Source organism: Pinus tabuliformis, chromosome 1_2, assembly GCF_031772625.1.
Source record: "Pinus tabuliformis cultivar Carrire ecotype Pingquan chromosome 1_2, CPIR1, whole genome shotgun sequence".
Lineage (NCBI taxonomy): Eukaryota > Viridiplantae > Streptophyta > Pinopsida > Pinales > Pinaceae > Pinus > Pinus tabuliformis.
The window spans coordinates 731,723,925-731,741,452 of NC_142298.1; the positions used below are offsets into that span (position 1 = coordinate 731,723,925).

General features: G+C 35.5%; 2 pseudogenes; one reads left to right on the forward strand and one right to left on the reverse strand.

Moving 5' to 3' along the window:
• Window positions 1-4,448: 4,448 nt before the first annotated feature.
• LOC149207852 (mannan endo-1,4-beta-mannosidase 1-like) lies at window positions 4,449-6,520 on the reverse strand (annotated as a pseudogene).
• A 5,173-nt stretch (window positions 6,521-11,693) lies between these two features.
• LOC149207853 (protease Do-like 7 pseudogene) lies at window positions 11,694-14,706 on the forward strand (annotated as a pseudogene).
• Window positions 14,707-17,528: the final 2,822 nt, after the last annotated feature.

The following is a 17,528-nucleotide window of genomic DNA, read 5'->3' on the forward strand; positions in this document are numbered from 1 at the left end:
AGATATTGAATATTTGGTGCATGTACATAGAAACTATATGCGGGTACCGAATAACATTTTGAATCTTTCTGGCATGCTCACTTTGTCGATCAGAATCTTTGCTTGAAGGCATAACAATATGCAAATTAGGCCACTTTGTGTCAGCCACACTCAATGTAAAAAACAAAGTATGGAAACCCAACTAGTTGATTATATCAGTTAATTCAGAACGAAACTTTGTCCAATAAGTTGTTGTACTCCTAAGACAAGATCCAAAATGCATTAATTTCTTAGCCAACTTATTATTTGGCAAATCAAAAATTTGTTGATGCAACTCCTGAACAATTGGAGGCACATTTTCATGAATATTTTTCTTCAAAAAAAATGAAGTTGTTCCCTGACTACAATGCCGCATAATCATATTCAACAAGAAATATCGAAAGTGAGGATGGCTTCCAAATCTATGATCATAAAATATCAATAGATGCAAACCATATTCATGCATTTGAACATTGAAAATTTGAGGACGCAACTAATCAGCGTCACCTATAGGGAATAAAGTGGGGAATGCCATATCTAGCAGTCCTTCAGTATTGTATTCATTAATGGGAGATGTACCAATATTTGGCTAATCTATTGGTTCAACGGATGTGTTATTTCCATTTTCAATAAATCTTCTGATTCGATCAACTTCCCGGGATTCATTAGGCAAGCGAGAAATAAAGGACGGTGAATGACAGTGCAAAAAATTAGCCCCGTATGTTTCAATCTTTGCATCCATCCTAGGTATATCATGAACATGACTATCAACATATTGTAACCTAATAGAAAAATCAGTAGGTCTTTCCAGGGAGAAGCAATTGAATCCATGTCAATTTAGACATCCATGTAGTACTTGTCCATTTCAATTTTATAATGAAATGCATCCATCACATGTTGTCTCTTCACATAGCATTCATAGTATTCAGATTGTACACCTTGCCTTCTTACAATAAAAAGAAATCTAGTTCTTCAACACGTCGTGGAAGCTTCTTTGTAATTGAAGAAATATCTTGTGGAAAACATATAGTGTGGTCGTTATATTTATATTGACCACCACGAGCATGTGTTACTCACAATATTGGATTTACCCGTGCTATTAGCATCTCTTCAACTTGTGTCAAAATTGCTAGAACCTCGGGCTGCTCACCTGGATCCATGTTGTTAAAGTGAAAAAAGCGATGAGCACCTTTCTCAAGATTACATCTTTTACAAATCGATCCCTCGTGAAATCTAACAACTTGTATACCAAGAAAGAATTCATTACATACATGGAACATATGCATAGAAGCCAAACTATCAATCCTCGACCAAAACTTTTTATGCACATCAACCATTTTTCGCTAAAATGATATCGAACACGTCTATTTTCTCTATGAAACACCATACTAGATTGGCGATCATGAGAAAGAACTCGTGGAACTAGGGTATTGGTTATATCATTTCTTTCTATAACATAATGGGAAATCATTCTTCTATATTCATTACAATTGACCAAATTCTGCTTCGAACAAAGAAAATAATGTTTGTAAGAATGAAATATCTACAAAACAAATCAAATTTATATTAATATAACAAAACACAATTTACATTTTCTTCATTGTTGCATCGTCCATGTGCAAGTGGTTGAATTGATATTGCTTGCGTTGCTTGCAAATTTCTTTGTCGACCACTATTCAACTGAACAAAATTCTGCAAAAAAACATCAACAAAGACATTTGTAAAACAATATAAATTTAATATTGACAACCACTAAACCTTTGAAAATAAATATGCATTAAGCACTTGTGCTCCGCCAAGAGGAAAATCATTCTCACATTCTTCAGCTTCAACAATATTATCTATAGAGCTATGTTGAAAAATATTGGTTTCAACATTTCCCAAATCATCAACCATTCTAGCAAGAATATTACTATCACCAAAAACATCATATGCAACAACTTCTTCTTTGGAATCAAATTCCCTATATTCCATTATAACATTTGTTGCATGATTTCCACAACCCCCAAGGTTCTCATCTCTATCAAGGGTCCCTGTGTAAATACAATATTCAAAAACGCAGAACATCTGAGAATTTATATGGAAGAAGACCAAAATTTCGAGAGAATAAAAAACAGAGCCACAAACAAAATCTTCTACTATATACATACGAAAGTTTCTAAACTTACGATTACTGTTATTGTACATTTCATCATTTTTTGAAGTTTGACAAGTTGGTTGTCAACCCTCGCATTCAAGAAGAAATAAAGGTTTGACTACTTCCGAATCTATTTGTGGTTACTAATGATTTTGACACTGTTTTGAAAAAACAATACAGGCAAGAAAAGAACAGTAAAAAGTTCAGATGCAGAAGAAAAGAAAATGAAAAAGAAAAAAAAATTGAACTCCCTACATTGTTCCAACAAACACATTACATACAGATTCAGGAGGGGTAGTTATATTAACAATATAGTCGCTACCAAGAAACGCCTGACCCTCTTCACCAACACAATCTCCCAAATTTTCAACCATTTCAGGAAATTCCTCATTCCTACAATTCTCGTGAACTCCAAAAACTACATTTATTTCACTGTTTTCACAAGAAATACCATTGTTGTTCACATGAAGACTCTCTTTCGAAATACAATATTCTGGAAAAAAAAAAAAAAAAAGAGTTAGTAAACCTTCAAAAAATATAAGTTCTTTCAGATGATAAACATGCAGTGAAATGACAATCAAAACAAAGTTTTCACCGCTCTTTTCATACTTATGATTTACAGGTCCTCCTTATTCATCATTCACTAAAGCTCTTTTCTTTTGTTGATATGCAATTCTTCTCCATGCTTTAATGACTTCCTTATTCTTTTGATACCACTGTCGTTGGTATTCACTTAATTGTTGTCATGTAGCAGCAGAGGGAGGTTTTTTCACACCATTGTTGCTTCTTATTTCACTCAACATCTCTATGATAAAGTTAAAGTCAATTGAAAATCTATTTCACAATTTTGTTTCATGCTAATACATACTCTACAATCTTGCAATAACTAAAAACTAAGAAAAGTGCAGAGAAGAAATATTTGAGAAATTATGTTTCCCATGGAAAACTTGGAACGCATACAAAAATGTTCCCCTTACACATAATCGATATAAAAACAAGTTGAATAAATTAAAAACAAAGAAATATGAACCGCATTCGAAATTCACCATACATATGTCGTCAATATAACTTTAAAATCTAAATTACAATGATTTAAAAAAAAAAATGAAAAACTATAGAGCTATGTCGAATATTGAATGTCCCATTCAATATTTCAATATTAAGGAACTAATCAATGTCAAAGATCAGTTTTCCTGATTTCAAGCTTACATTTGAGCATTTCCGTATACATGCTAGATGGAGGGTAGTCTTGGATGAGTTGGAAAAGAATTTTCAGCTTTCGGGATGGCACATGGAGCCATTGAGGATGACACTTTATTGGTTTGGGAATACATCCAACAACTCATTGTGGTACGAGCTTGCTTATAATGAGGCGAAGGGAAGGATCAGAAAGGGAAACACTGGACAACACTCTATCATGTACTCTGTTACCTTAGAGATATTGTACTAGAAAGTAATGATGTTGAACAGGAAATGATGACTTCTGTGATTTATCTTTGTTTAACTATCTAGTTAATTGATTTTGCAGAAGATCCCAAACTGACTAGACTAGTTATGGATTTATTCTTTCATTTTCTCCCTTGTTTGGGCACTGGCTAGTCAATGCATTTCACTTTTGTTCTTCCTCTTCCATCTAGCATCTCACTTTTCAGTTTTGTTCTTCGAATTCCTTTCATTCAAGATTAAGATACATTAAATTAAGATTGTTCCATTCAACATAAACATACATTACATTAAGATTATTCCTAGCCTAAAATTGTTCGGGCTCAGAACTTTGTTTAGATGGAAAACAAATCAAAGTAGAGTAATTATTAAATCCAATAGTTCAGGATTTAATAATAATACATCAATAGAGAACACTCTCATACTGAAAATGTGAAAATAGGTGCAAACTAGAAAAACTACTCCTAATCCTAGATAACTCCCCTCTAAATGTTGTGCATCTGGGGGCGGGCACAATCAAATAAGCATTGGTTTAAAGAGTTACAGACATTATACTCTTGGATGGCTTCTACCATCTCATAAGAGTGAAAGTACATGTATACATGAATTTTCCCTTGATTTTTTTCTTCAAATTGAACCAAGAGAACCTATAGAACGAGAAATCTATGTTTATTGAGCTCCCATCTTCTCTGCTAGAGGCATCAAGTTCCCTATCCTCTTAGTTAAGAGGTTTGGCTATCATCAACATCAAGCCACTCGAGATTTCACTGGTACCTAATCGATATAGATTTCACTAACAACAACTAACACACTATTAATTACTACACAAATATGTACATAAATTAGACTATCAATCTCGGCCTCTGATGGATCTCTTATGCCATCTTGCCCTGTGATGTGCATTGACATGCCTACTCTTTTCATACTCATACAACCTTGCAAACAAATGAGCAAGCTTAGCCAATTTATGAGACTGAGCAGAAATGATAGATGTTGTGGAAGGACTTTGAGACAAGACAATCTCATACCCATCTCCATATGAGTTCATTCCTTCTGCCATCAGCTACCAAAACATGGCTCCTCCACTTGCTCTTGCCCTGCTAACAGAAGCATATATTTGTTTATAAACCATATCAAATAAATTGTCTCTCTAGTCGATGTCGAACACTGGGTCTTTAGAGGATTTCCCAAACTCTACAAACATAACTGGTTTCTTCAATATTTTTCTTCCATCTTCTAGATGGTTCTCTATCCAACTCTTCACACATGAAATTTGGGTCTCCTCATATGATCCACCAAGCCTTTAAAGTTGAAATCACAGTTCAATAAATTAGTGCAAACTCTACATCATCCAATTGAATGCATATATATCTGAGGAAATAGATAGAGATTTACCAAATGTCAGGATAGGAATGAATAGGTACAAAAATAAACTCCTGGGATTTGGTTATTGGAGATGAAATATGTCCCTATAGAGAAAACTGGATTGCTCTATTTCTTGGACTCTCCTTAAAACCCCTTAAACCAGCTTTTAGAAGATGGTCTCCATCAATAGATTTGACATGGCTAGCCATCTCCTCTATCCATCCCTACTTGCTCATCACGGCTAAAGATCTACTATTTTTACTCATAACAGATACACACAATCATTATCAAAATAATTATTTACTATGAAGGGTGATTATTTATAGAACCCACCAAACTATGAATCTAGAAGAGCTACTAACAGTAACAATGATGTTCAACCATAGAAATGAGATCTTAAAAGACACCAATCTGGATTGAATCTCGGATTACAATTGTTTTCCACTTTCTAGTTTCTATTCAAAGACAAAAGTTGTTATCTGACCTAGATGGTCCTCCCCAAAGGATCACTTTGACAATGAGGTTCATTCATGAGCTCCCAGGCAAAGATTGTAGGGTCATCCTTGTAGGCCACTCCAGTAATGTTGTTCACTCCGGTCAATAAAGTCTGAAGGAAAACACATTGATGAACACATATTTGATTAGTTTTTTGTATATATATTATATACAAATTAGTCTCTTTACATATAATGAAACAGAGGAAGACATTTATATTCTTTGTTGCCTTAACATGGTTCTTATAGTAGCCTTTAACAGTGGGATTGGTGAAGAAATCATCCCCAGAGTTGAGTTTCTTTCCAGCATTGCAAGCCCATTATACATATTAGGCCTTTCCTCCAAAGTTCACATAATTGTTCACAAGGCTTAGTATTAGTCTGAGACCATACTTCTTGGCTTCAGAGACCACAAAGTCCAAGGCCTTCATCACAAAACATAGGAACCAAAACATACACATGATTCAAAAAGACAAGCAATGCCAACACATTCAGACACCCAAAAAACAAAAAGTCGGTGGAGGGATTCAACAATTGACGTATTGCAAGGGCCCATGCATAGACCTAAAAGACTTGTTCATCATATACACTAGGAGAAGTCTGTAATGCCTTGTACTGGCCGTCGTTGAAGGCCCAAGTTCTGGCAACATTAAGCCCATGAGTTGCAGCTTGTTCAAAAGTAGAGGTAACCTTATTTCTCTGTGTTGAATCTCTTGCCATAGTCATTAACCAGTATGATTTGAACCCATTCACAAACAGAGGATACCCATTGACAGAAAAATGGGTGCCCTCTGTCTTCACAAACCCACTTCCTCTCGCTGCAGTTGCCTAAAGAAAATGAAGAAAGAACAGAAAGGCAGAAGCCCAAAAACACATATGCCTACCACCACTCATTTTGATAAAAATAACTCCACGGACAGATTCCCAAATTTAAAGGCTAAATCTACTCGAGGAGACTCTCTTCACTGTAGGTCTCTGAACACTGAAATGATATGACAGTTGATCAGGAACAGAGAGGGATATATAGGGTTAAAGATTTGAGAAATCAATGGCACACTGGCATGTGAAATTGATAATGGTGCAGAGATGACGGATGAGGAACCCAGAAACTGTTTGATAATGGAATAACAAACTACATGAATGCTCACATGGGAATGTGACTTTATGTAGAATGGCAGAATAGATTGAAATCTATCAGGATGAATTGGCATAGGGAATGAAGAATAACTTAGGCTAGTCAATGCTGAGCTGCGATTAGCAGTTATTCTTGTGTCTTTGATGAAGTTTCATGATGCAATGTTAATTTCAAGTAAAAGGGATTGTATCATACAGTCAATCCAAGTTTATGTATGACCCGAATGATGTCAATTGTTGATGAATCTTGTTTATGTAAAATATTTGTGGAACATCTCTTAATCAATCTCTTAATCAATGTCAAAGAACAATTTTCCTGATTTCAAGCTTGCATTTGAGCATTTCTGTATACATGCTGGAGGGAGGGCAGTCTTGGACGAGTTGGAGAAGAATTTGCAACTTTCGGAATGGCACATGGATCCATAGAGGATGACACCTTATTGGTTTGGGAATACATCCAACAGATCATTGTGGTACGAGCTTGCTTATAGCGAGGTGAAGGGAAGGATAAAAAAGGGAGACACTAGACAGGACTCTATCATGCAAGCCAAGTCAATTTTGGTGGTATTGGATGATGTCTGGTCTAGGGAAAATTTGGAAAAATTGTTATTTGAAGGGATAGGATATAAGACCCTTGTGACAACCCGAGATCGTTCTATCATCCCCAAAACAACTTCCACTCAGCTTTATGAATTGCCATTGCTGGATGGGGATGGTGCTCTGTCCCTTTTTTGCTTTTGGGCTTTTGGACAGAAATCAATCCTAGGCACTGCTAATGAACATCTAGTCAAGCAGGTATAATCCTATTAATGTGAATTATATTATTGTGTTGAGTTTGGTGGTGATTACAATATATACCATCAATCGAAATGTCCCTAACTACAGGCCATTATTATAGTGTCATGTCCTTATGATGGGATTTCTTTTCACATTAATACTTACGATGAGATTTATGATTTCTAGGTGTAGGTGCTTGATATCGAACATCTTAGAAAAGATGTGAAGTGTCTCACAATGTATATTTTTGTATTTGGGTTTGGTATTTGTGGTTCACTCGTGCAGGAGCAATGGAAGAGTATCAGTGGTGTAAGATGAATTTTCATGAGGCAAAGGCTTTGGTTTTACTCTTGTCTGCAAGAAATTACTTTCTTCCAACGTTTTTGAATAAAATGAGAAAATTGAAAGTCCTCATAGTATTCAATTATGGGTCCAAGAGAGCCACAGTGAAGGGTTTGCCATTGTTATCATCACTCACTCATCTCAAGACTATTCGTTGGGAGAGGTTGATTGTGCCCCCACTTCCCCACTTCAAGAGCACAGTAAAGTCTTACAAAACTTAGAGAAGTTATCTTTGAGCTTATGTGAATGGCTTGGAAGTATGTCCAGGTTCAATGGCATCCAGTCGAATCTAAAGCTTCCCATAATGCTAGATTTTAACATGGATCATTGCTATGATTTGGAGGAGTTGCCCCTTGGAATTTGTGACATGTCTCCAGTTCAAAAGTGGTATATCACTAACTGTTACCTTATTCGAAAGTTACCTGATGATTTGGGGAGGCTTAGTTCTTTAAGAATGTCAAGAATATCTACATGTCTAGGCCTGAAAGAGCTTCCAGCATCTATTGAAAAACTTGGGAAGCTGGAATATATAGACATTTCTCTATGTGAGCGCTTGAAAGAACTTCCCAATGAAATAAGGCAGCTAAAGGAACTCGAGCAGCTTGACATGAGAGAGTGTTCTCGATTGAGGAAGTTGCATAAATCAGTTGGAGGGCATAAATATCTAAAGCATGTTATATGTGATGAGAAGGTTGGGCAGCAATAGAATCGTCTGAAGAGTTGTTCTGCTACCATGGATCTTAGAGTTGAAATTGTAGAAGCACACTTCAACTTGGATTGGCTATATGGTTAAGACCTCTCTTAAACATGATGCCAAGTGCAAGTAGACTAGTAAGATATCAAGATATAAGCTTAAAGTTTCCTATTAATAAAGTTTGATTCTCATATGGGTGTCTGTTCAATGTTAGCATATCCTCATATGGGTGACTCTTCAATGTTAGCAGTGCATATTTTTTACATCGAAGTGTATCTTTTTTGGACAAATTTTCAGTTTATGACTTGCGCTCATCATGGCAAGGTTTCTGTTGTGCAGGATCAGGACGAGTGCACACTGCAAACATGTTATCCATGTTCCACTGGCATTATTGGCCCTTCAGAAATTAGTTATCCAAAGTTTCTGTGTAGTGTGTCTAGTCCTGCTGGTATAGCTAAATAAATAGTCGTAAAGAATATAAGTGTGTATCTAGAGTCCTCATCGTGGTAAAAGTAGGGTGTCTAGTTGTGATCGTAACATTAAGGACCTTTTAAATATTGTATTAAGAGTAAATGACTTTAAATATTGTGTTTTAAGATTAAAAGTTTGCTTAAGATTAAAAGTTCACTTTAACTTGTGGACAAAAGTTCATTTTGTGTGTTTCTTTGTAGATCCTCACATGTTGTAGAATTGTAAGGCCCTTATGCTTGAGAGGAAAGTAGACATCTATGTAGATGCCATCTTAAGAGTTTGAATGCAGTGAGTTTCTTGCTTTTGTGTAACCTGGTGTACATGAGTTTTTATTTTTCATATTCCAACTTTTTGACCTATTCAAATATATTTTTTCATATATATGGATCAGAACATATTTTTGCTCTATACAGGCTGCCTATTCGAGATTTGTTTTGACCCATTCAATTATATTTTTTCATATATATATGGATCAGAACATATTTTCACTCTATGCAGGCTTTTCAAGATTTGTTCTAAACACTGGATCCCAAATTTTAACCATCTTTGCATCTTATTTAGATTTTCCCATTCCCATGTGGGGATTGTTTCTCAATTTATGCATTACATACATTTGGTGCAAATGCTAGTTAAAATCATTATAACAACATACATTATTTATATTAATATTAACTTTTTCGTATATTAATGAACTAACTTTGAGAACGTGTTAATGCAGCGGCCAGCACTTCCACACTAAATCTTGCCAACGTTTTGCTGAACATATTTGCTCTTCATCAAATCCCGATTATCAATATAGAACAAAAGTCAACCTATCCTCTTCACAGACAATTCACATATATTATGAGCAATTTATTGTAAAATTAACAATATTTTTTTTTTTGTATTTATTTTTTTTCAAAAAAAAAGTAAATTTATCTAAGGAATCACATCTCACTTGACCAAGTATTTTAACAATGGACCTCAACCAATTAAACTAACTCTTAAAATTTATTTCTATTTTAAATTACAAACTTAAATTTTAAATTTAATTAAAATTTAAACCTAAATAATATTGGAATAACCTAACACTTTCTTATTACCAGCATAGAGACATCTTAAGTAGGGATGTAACATGAGCCCAGAAGCATCAAATTTCTTCAAGTGCAAACTTTTTTAGAATGCAAAATACAGGGTGTTATTTTTCATTGTTTAAATTGTATTTTTGAATACTAATAGGACCAAATAAAAATTTTAGGCATAAAAGCTTAAGTTTTTTTTCTATATATAGAGATATATGAAATTGATATCAACAGAAATTAAATGAGTTAACATAGATATTCAAATAGTTTATTTAAAACCCTGGTTGAAATATTTTTGAAAAGTATATGATTTAAACATATTCACACATTTTTTACTTCTAGTTACTTTACAACATATTCATTTTTTTTTAATTATAGTTGACATTAGTTTTCTATTTAGAACATAATTTTTATTTTTATTTTACAAGGGTACGGACGGACCGACATACTTACACATCCCATAACACTGGGTTGTAGAATGAGCCTGGGAAATTTAAATAATATCACTAGACTTTATTAGCTTCTATTATTATTATTATTATCCAATTTTAAGGTCATAGCCAAGCCAAACAACAAATTAGTGTATGAGGACCCCTTGTCATCCCATAATACTGGGTTGTAGAATGAGCCTGGAAAATTTAAATAATATCACTAGACTTTTTAAACTTATAGGTGTATGAGACCCCCTTGTTTGTGGGACAAGGGACGCTTTTTTTTAACTTATATTATTATTATTATTATTATTATTTTAACTTATATTATTATTATTATTATTATTCAATTTTAAGGTCACAGCTAAGCCACACACCAAATTGGTGTATGAGATCCCCTTGTTTGCGGGACCTTTTTTTAAATTTATATTATTATTATTATTATTATCCAATTTTAAGGTCAAAGCCAAGCAAGACACCAAATTGGTGTATAAGGCCCCTTGTTTGTGGGACAAGGGACGCCTTTTTTAACTTATATTATTATTATTATTATCAAATGTTAAGGTCACAACCAAGCCAAACACCAAATTGACGTATGAGACCCCTTGTTTGTAGACAAAGGGTCTAAAAAGACATATGCATAAGACCCCTTGTTTGTAGACAAAGGGGGCCTAGGAAGGCATACATACTCTACTCCGCTCTAATTTTACCTATAACCTTTTAAATAAAAACACATACTCTTAACCATCAAACCAACTAAAACTATATAATAATACATAGTTATATTTATATAATTTCATAAATATGTTATATATATATACATATGGGTATATAAAACATCATGGACTTTCGGCCTGGAGTATGCCGTAAAACTGCGTCTGCTTGGCTAAGAGCTCGTCTCGTCTTCCTCGAACGTAAGGAAACAGGTTAAAGGCCCAAGACCCAGAGGCATCTGGCAGGAGTGAAAGCCTGCTCCCTTACGGACCACCAGCGGGTTATTACAGGTGGCGTGGTTTTCCTTGATAACAGTGATGAGTCAAACCGACATTCACGGATAGCAGCCAGAGATGGCTGTCCTCATTGTTGGTTTGACACTTGAGTCTGATAGGTTTTGCCACCTTCGGAAAAAAAAAAAAAACAAACATCATGGACTTAAAACATTGTTTGAGTATGCAAAACGACAAACGGCATTGTGAATCGACGCTGTCGAACCATCGTACAGAATCCCAAGCCGCATCATTATCATTATTATTGTGCTCAGTTCTTATTTAACGAAATCTCAAGTCGCTCTTTCTGGACCAGCAGATCCTCAAGATCATTGTAGGCATGGCGATTGACGGCTCAGATTCCCAGAACGGAGCAACAGAAGAGCAGTGGAAAAAAGCTTTTGACAAGGTGTTTGAAGCTGTGGTTGTTCTTCGAGTCACTACCACTCGAACTTTTGATACAGAGGTCGCGGACAGCACCGATGCCACAGGTTTCGTTGTCGATAAAAAACGCGGCATTATTCTCACAAACAGGCATGTCGTCCAGCCGGGGCCTGTTGTCGCCGACGCTACATTCCACAATGGCGAGGAGATTCCAGTTTATCCTCTTTACCGTGACCCTGTTCACGATTTTGGGTTTTTCAGATTTGATCCTGCTCGGCTTGAGTTTATGAAATGTAAGGAAATCCCTCTTGCACCGGAAGCTGCAGCTGTTGGATTGGAGATCCGTGTGGTGGCTAATAACAGTGGTGAGAAATTTTCAGTAATGCCAGGAACCTTGGCGCGACTGGATCGAGAGGCCCCTTTCAATGGGACTTCTGCATACAATGACTTCAATACTTTTTATATGCAGGCAGCTTCAGGGACGCAAAACGGGTCAAGTGGGTCACCTGCTATTAATTGTCATGGACAAGCAGTTGGACTAAATGCTGGCGGCAAACAAGAGAGCTCTTCTTCGTTTTTTCTTCCACTGGATAGAGTGGTAAGGTCGCTGAAAATTTTACAGAAGTGCAGGGACGAAAGTAACAGTACTGCAGTCCATATTCCTCGAGGCACACTTCAGATGACCCTTGTACACAAAGGATTTGATGAGGCACGTCGATTAGGGCTTCATCGCAAGACTGAACAGCTTGTGAGAAAAACCTTTCCTGCCGAGACAGGAATTCTTGTTATAGATTCCGTGGTGCCGAAAGGTCCAGCTCACCAAATGCAATTAGAAGCAGGGGATTTACTTGTAAGAGTGAATGGTAATATTGTAACACATTTCTTGGATTTCGAGACAGTGCTGGATGATAATGTTGGAAAGACTGTAGATTTAGAAGTTGAGAGAGGTGGTGTTACTTTAGAGGTTACTTTGGAAGTCCAGGATTTGGATTCTATAACTCCTAATTATTTCTTGGAAGTAAGTGGTGGTGTGATTCATCCTCTATCCTACCAGCAGGCTAGGAATTTCCACTATAATTGTGGTCTAGTATATGTTGCTGAACCAGGTTATATGTTGTCAAGGGCAGGTGTTCCTCCCCATTCCATCATTCTAAAATTACAGGGGAAAGATGTTACGCAAGTCCAAGATTTTATAACTATTTTGTCAGAGTTATGTCCAGGGGCAACGGCTTCTTTAGAATTTGCAGCATTTAACGATCCTCATCGAAGTCAATCTGTTGTGACAATTGATAGGCATGACTGGTATACAGAGCCTCAACTCTACACTCGAGATGATGTTACTGGACTGTGGAAAAAAACCCCTGCAATGTGCCCTTCGATTTCTTCTGCAGAAAAACAACCGCTGGTATCAGCATCAGATGAAGAAGGTCCAGTGAATTTAATTGATAGCACTGTAAGTGGTAATATTAATTACCAAACATTTGTTTCGAATGCTGAGAAAGTCATCGAGCCAACACTGGTCATGGTTGAGACTAATATACCAAAATCTGCCTGTATTGATGGTGTGATTGGGACTCATTTTTTAGGAACAGGGGTGGTGATCCACCATTCCAAAACCCTAGGAATAGTTGCTGTTGATAAGTATACAGTGCCTGTTTCTTTATCAGATGTTACCTTAGCATTTGCTGCCCACCCAGTAGAGCTCCCTGGAGAGGTTGTTTTCGTGCACCCTGTACACAATTATGCATTAGTTGCATATGATCCTGCTGCACTAGGTCCTTCCGGATTCGCAGCTGTACATGCAGCTGTTCTTCGTTCTGAATCTGATCTGCATAGGGGTGATGCTGTATATCTTGTTGGGCTGAATAAGAGCTTACAGGCTGAATCACGCAAGTCCATTGTCACAAATCCAGTGGCTGATATTAATCTTGTTCAGTCTACTACTCCCGGTTATAGAGCCATGAACATGGACGTTGTCCAGCTGGATGCAGATTTTGGCTCCAAATTTTCTGGTGTATTGGCAGATGAGCATGGAAGGGTTCAGGCTTTATGGGGCAGATTCTATGTTGAGTTAAAAGGGCAAGTCGATGATTTCGTTAGAGGAATTCCTATTTATTCCATTAGTGAAGTGTTAAGCAAAATTATAAATGAAACCGAAGGTCCACGGTTGCTTATAAATGGACTGAACCAGCCCATGCCTCTTGTCCGCTATTTAGGGGTTGAACTTTATACAATTCTGCTTTCGAAGGCCCGTGGCTTTGGATTAACCGATGAGTGGATTATAAAGTTAGCAAGAAAGGATCCTGCAAGACGAAAAGTGTTAACAGTATACTCTTGTTTCTCTGGATCACGAGCCCAAGGTACATTGCAGCAAGGGGACATGCTTTTAGCCATTGATGGGGAACCCATTACCAGTTACCGTGATATTGAGAATGCTTGCGAGCGTGTCGATGGGTGCCAGAATCAGAATGGAAATTTGAGGATGAGAATTTTACGCCATGGTGTGGAATTGGAGCTTCTTGTGGGCACTGATGTAAGAGATGGGTTTGGAACCACGCACATTGTCAATTGGTGTGGATGTGTTGTGCAGATGCCACACCTGTCTGTTGTTGCCTCAGGGTTTTTACCAGAAGAGTATGGGGTATATGTTTCAAGTCGGTTTTTTGGCAGCCCTGTTCATAGATATGGACTTTATTCGGGCGAGTGGATTGTTGAAATTAATGGAAAACCAACCCCTGATCTACAAGCATTTATAGATGTAACAGAAGAACTGGAGAATGAGGAATTTGTCCGCTTAAAGGTATTAGAGTTCAATGGAAAACCCCATGTTATTACATTGAAGCAAGACTTGCATTATTGGCCCACCTGGGAGCTCATCTTTGACCCTCAGTCTGCAACATGGCAACGAAAAACCATTAAAGATTTGGCTCATAGTTTGTAACAGTATATTCACTTCATTGTAGTTTTTTTTAGGAGGGAAAAACACAAATTTTATATTAGGAAATATAAGTGAGTTATATTATGTTTGTTTTTGTTTTTATCAGACATGTTTTTAATATGAAATTACTATTTATTTATTTTTTTTTTGGTAATTTTTTTCTTTTTACACAAGTCTATATATCCAATAAAATACTTTTTAATACTATGATTTACATTTCTAAATATAATTAAAAAAATGCTATATAATTTTGTCTATTATTGTGAAAACCACATTGTCACCTATTCTGTCTCCTAATAATAATCTATACTACCAATATTGGTGAGATATCCTGCTCATAATGATACTTTTTTGACTCATCACTTAGTTATCCTTCCCATTTAACAGTTTTTTATTCATTCACTTCAATGCCCCAAACTCTGCCAACCCTTCCCGATTAACAGTTTTTTGAAAAATAAGAGTTGAAATTTTAAATACCATGAAAATCATTTCCTTTTAAAATGTTTTATAAAATAAGAATTAAAATTATTTTTAAATCATTTAAAGTGTTTTTAATTAAAATATATTTTTAAATATAAAAATAATATTTAAAATTACAATAAATTTTTATTTTTATTTATTAAATATAACAAACTAAAAAATCAGAAATTTTAAACTTGTGTTTTGAAGACATTATTATTCAACAATATGGATCACAAAAGTTTAGATCTAACATTATAACCCTACAAGAAAGGGAATTGACTAATAAGGCTTGTCAATTTGAACTAGTTCCATTGTTGGTTGCTAAAAAAAAATTGATCTTACGTTTTTGAAACATTGACCAAAACCTAATGATGTGATTAATCCGAAAGTTATTATTATTCAACAATATGGATCACAAAGGTCTAAGATCTAACATTATAACTCTGCATGGAAGGGAATGCTGATAAGGCCCCTTAATTCTAAGGAAGAACCACATTAGTTGGTTCGAAACGTCGACCAAAACCTAATGGTGTGATTGATCCGAAAGATATTATTATTCAACAATATGGATCACAAAAGTCTAAGATCTAACATTATAACTCTACATGGAAGGAAATTGGTTAAGGCTTGTCAATTTGAACGGGCTCCACTGTTGGTTGCTAAAAAAACCTAGTATGCATTAGTGGTTTCAGTCTTTGCACGTATTAATAATGGCTAAATCCCAACAGCTATTTTTGGACCTAATGCATCCTTGCTATTTATTCCTTAAGATCAACAGATTTTTTCATATGTGTCCTGAGGATGAACCACATTAGTTGGTTCAAACGTCCACCAAATCCTAATGATGTGATTAATTTGAAAGACATTATTATTCAACAAAATGGATCACAAAAATCTAAGATCTAACATTATAACCCTACACGACAGGGAATTGGCTAATAAGGCTTGTTAATTTGAACGAGCTTGACTGTTGGTTACTAAGAAAAAATATGATCTTACGTTTTTTAAAAGATGTAGGGATTCATAAGTGGTTTTGGTCTTTGCACGTATCAATAACAGTTAAATCCCAATGACTATTTCTGGACCCTGATGCATCCTTGCTATTTATGTCCTGAGGATGAACCACATTAGTTGGTTTCAAATGTCGACCAAATCCTAATGAGGTGATTAATCTGAAAGACATTATTATTCAACAATATGGATAAAAAAAGTCTAAGATCTAACATTATAACCCTACACAGAAGGGAATTGGCTAATAAAGCTCGTCAATTTGAACAGGCTCGACCACTAGTTGCTAAGAAAAAATGTTTTTGAAAAGATGTAGGGATGCATCATTGGTTATGGTCTTCGCACGTATCAATAACAGTTAAATCCCAATGGCTATTTTTGGACCCTGATGCATCCTTGCTATTTATTCCTTAAGATCGACTGATTTTTTCACCTATGCCTTGAGGTGTATCACATTAGTTGGTTCGAAACGTCGACCAAATACTAATGATGTGATTAATCCAAAAGACATTATTATTCAACAACCATTTTATTGATAAATTTTATATATTGATAAAATATATCATAATTCAGTTGTCAAATCAGCAGTGGAGCACTTGCTGCTATCCTCGAAAGCAGGTTAACTCATTACTGTCATTCAAGAAAACTCACACCACTTAAAGTTACCAGTAAATCATCTATAAAAACGGAAGCTTTCACTTCTGCCAAATACCTATAAATGTTAAACTATAAACTTATTTCTTAACTCCCGATTCTTAACCAAAAATAATGACTTTATACATATCGTTGAAATCCTTTCCCATATCAAAACCAAGGATTTCAAAACCTGCGGAATATTCTTTACGACTTTCATCTCTGCGTTAGGTTACATTTGTATTAAACAATCCATTGTGCCACGAGGAAATGGCTAGCATTATTGAAAGGATAATGGATAACAATATTATGATATCGCTGAAAGAAATTTTTGTCAAATATGGTGCTGTTGCTTTTACTACTTAAGATTCAGCATAGCAAGCACACAAAAAACAATGTAATCAAATCATTGTGTTAAGCCCAAATTCGCTTAAATCAATAAAAAATAATTGAAAATTTTGATTGAATGGAATATTTTTTCATTATATTATAAAATCAAATAAAATAAATCAAATAGTTAAAAAAAAATCATTTTGTTACCAGGTAATAATCTACCCGTCTTTTGAAAAAGCATGATTCTAATCTCTTGGTTAAGTGGAGATCCCATGAACATGGCACTCTCCAATCTACCTCTATTGTGTACCTCCCATCCATGTGGAATCTCTTTGCCACATCATACCAAATTAGATAGAGACATTTGAACATTTGGCATTCCAATTCATGTAATCTAGTTACCACATCAACACTTTA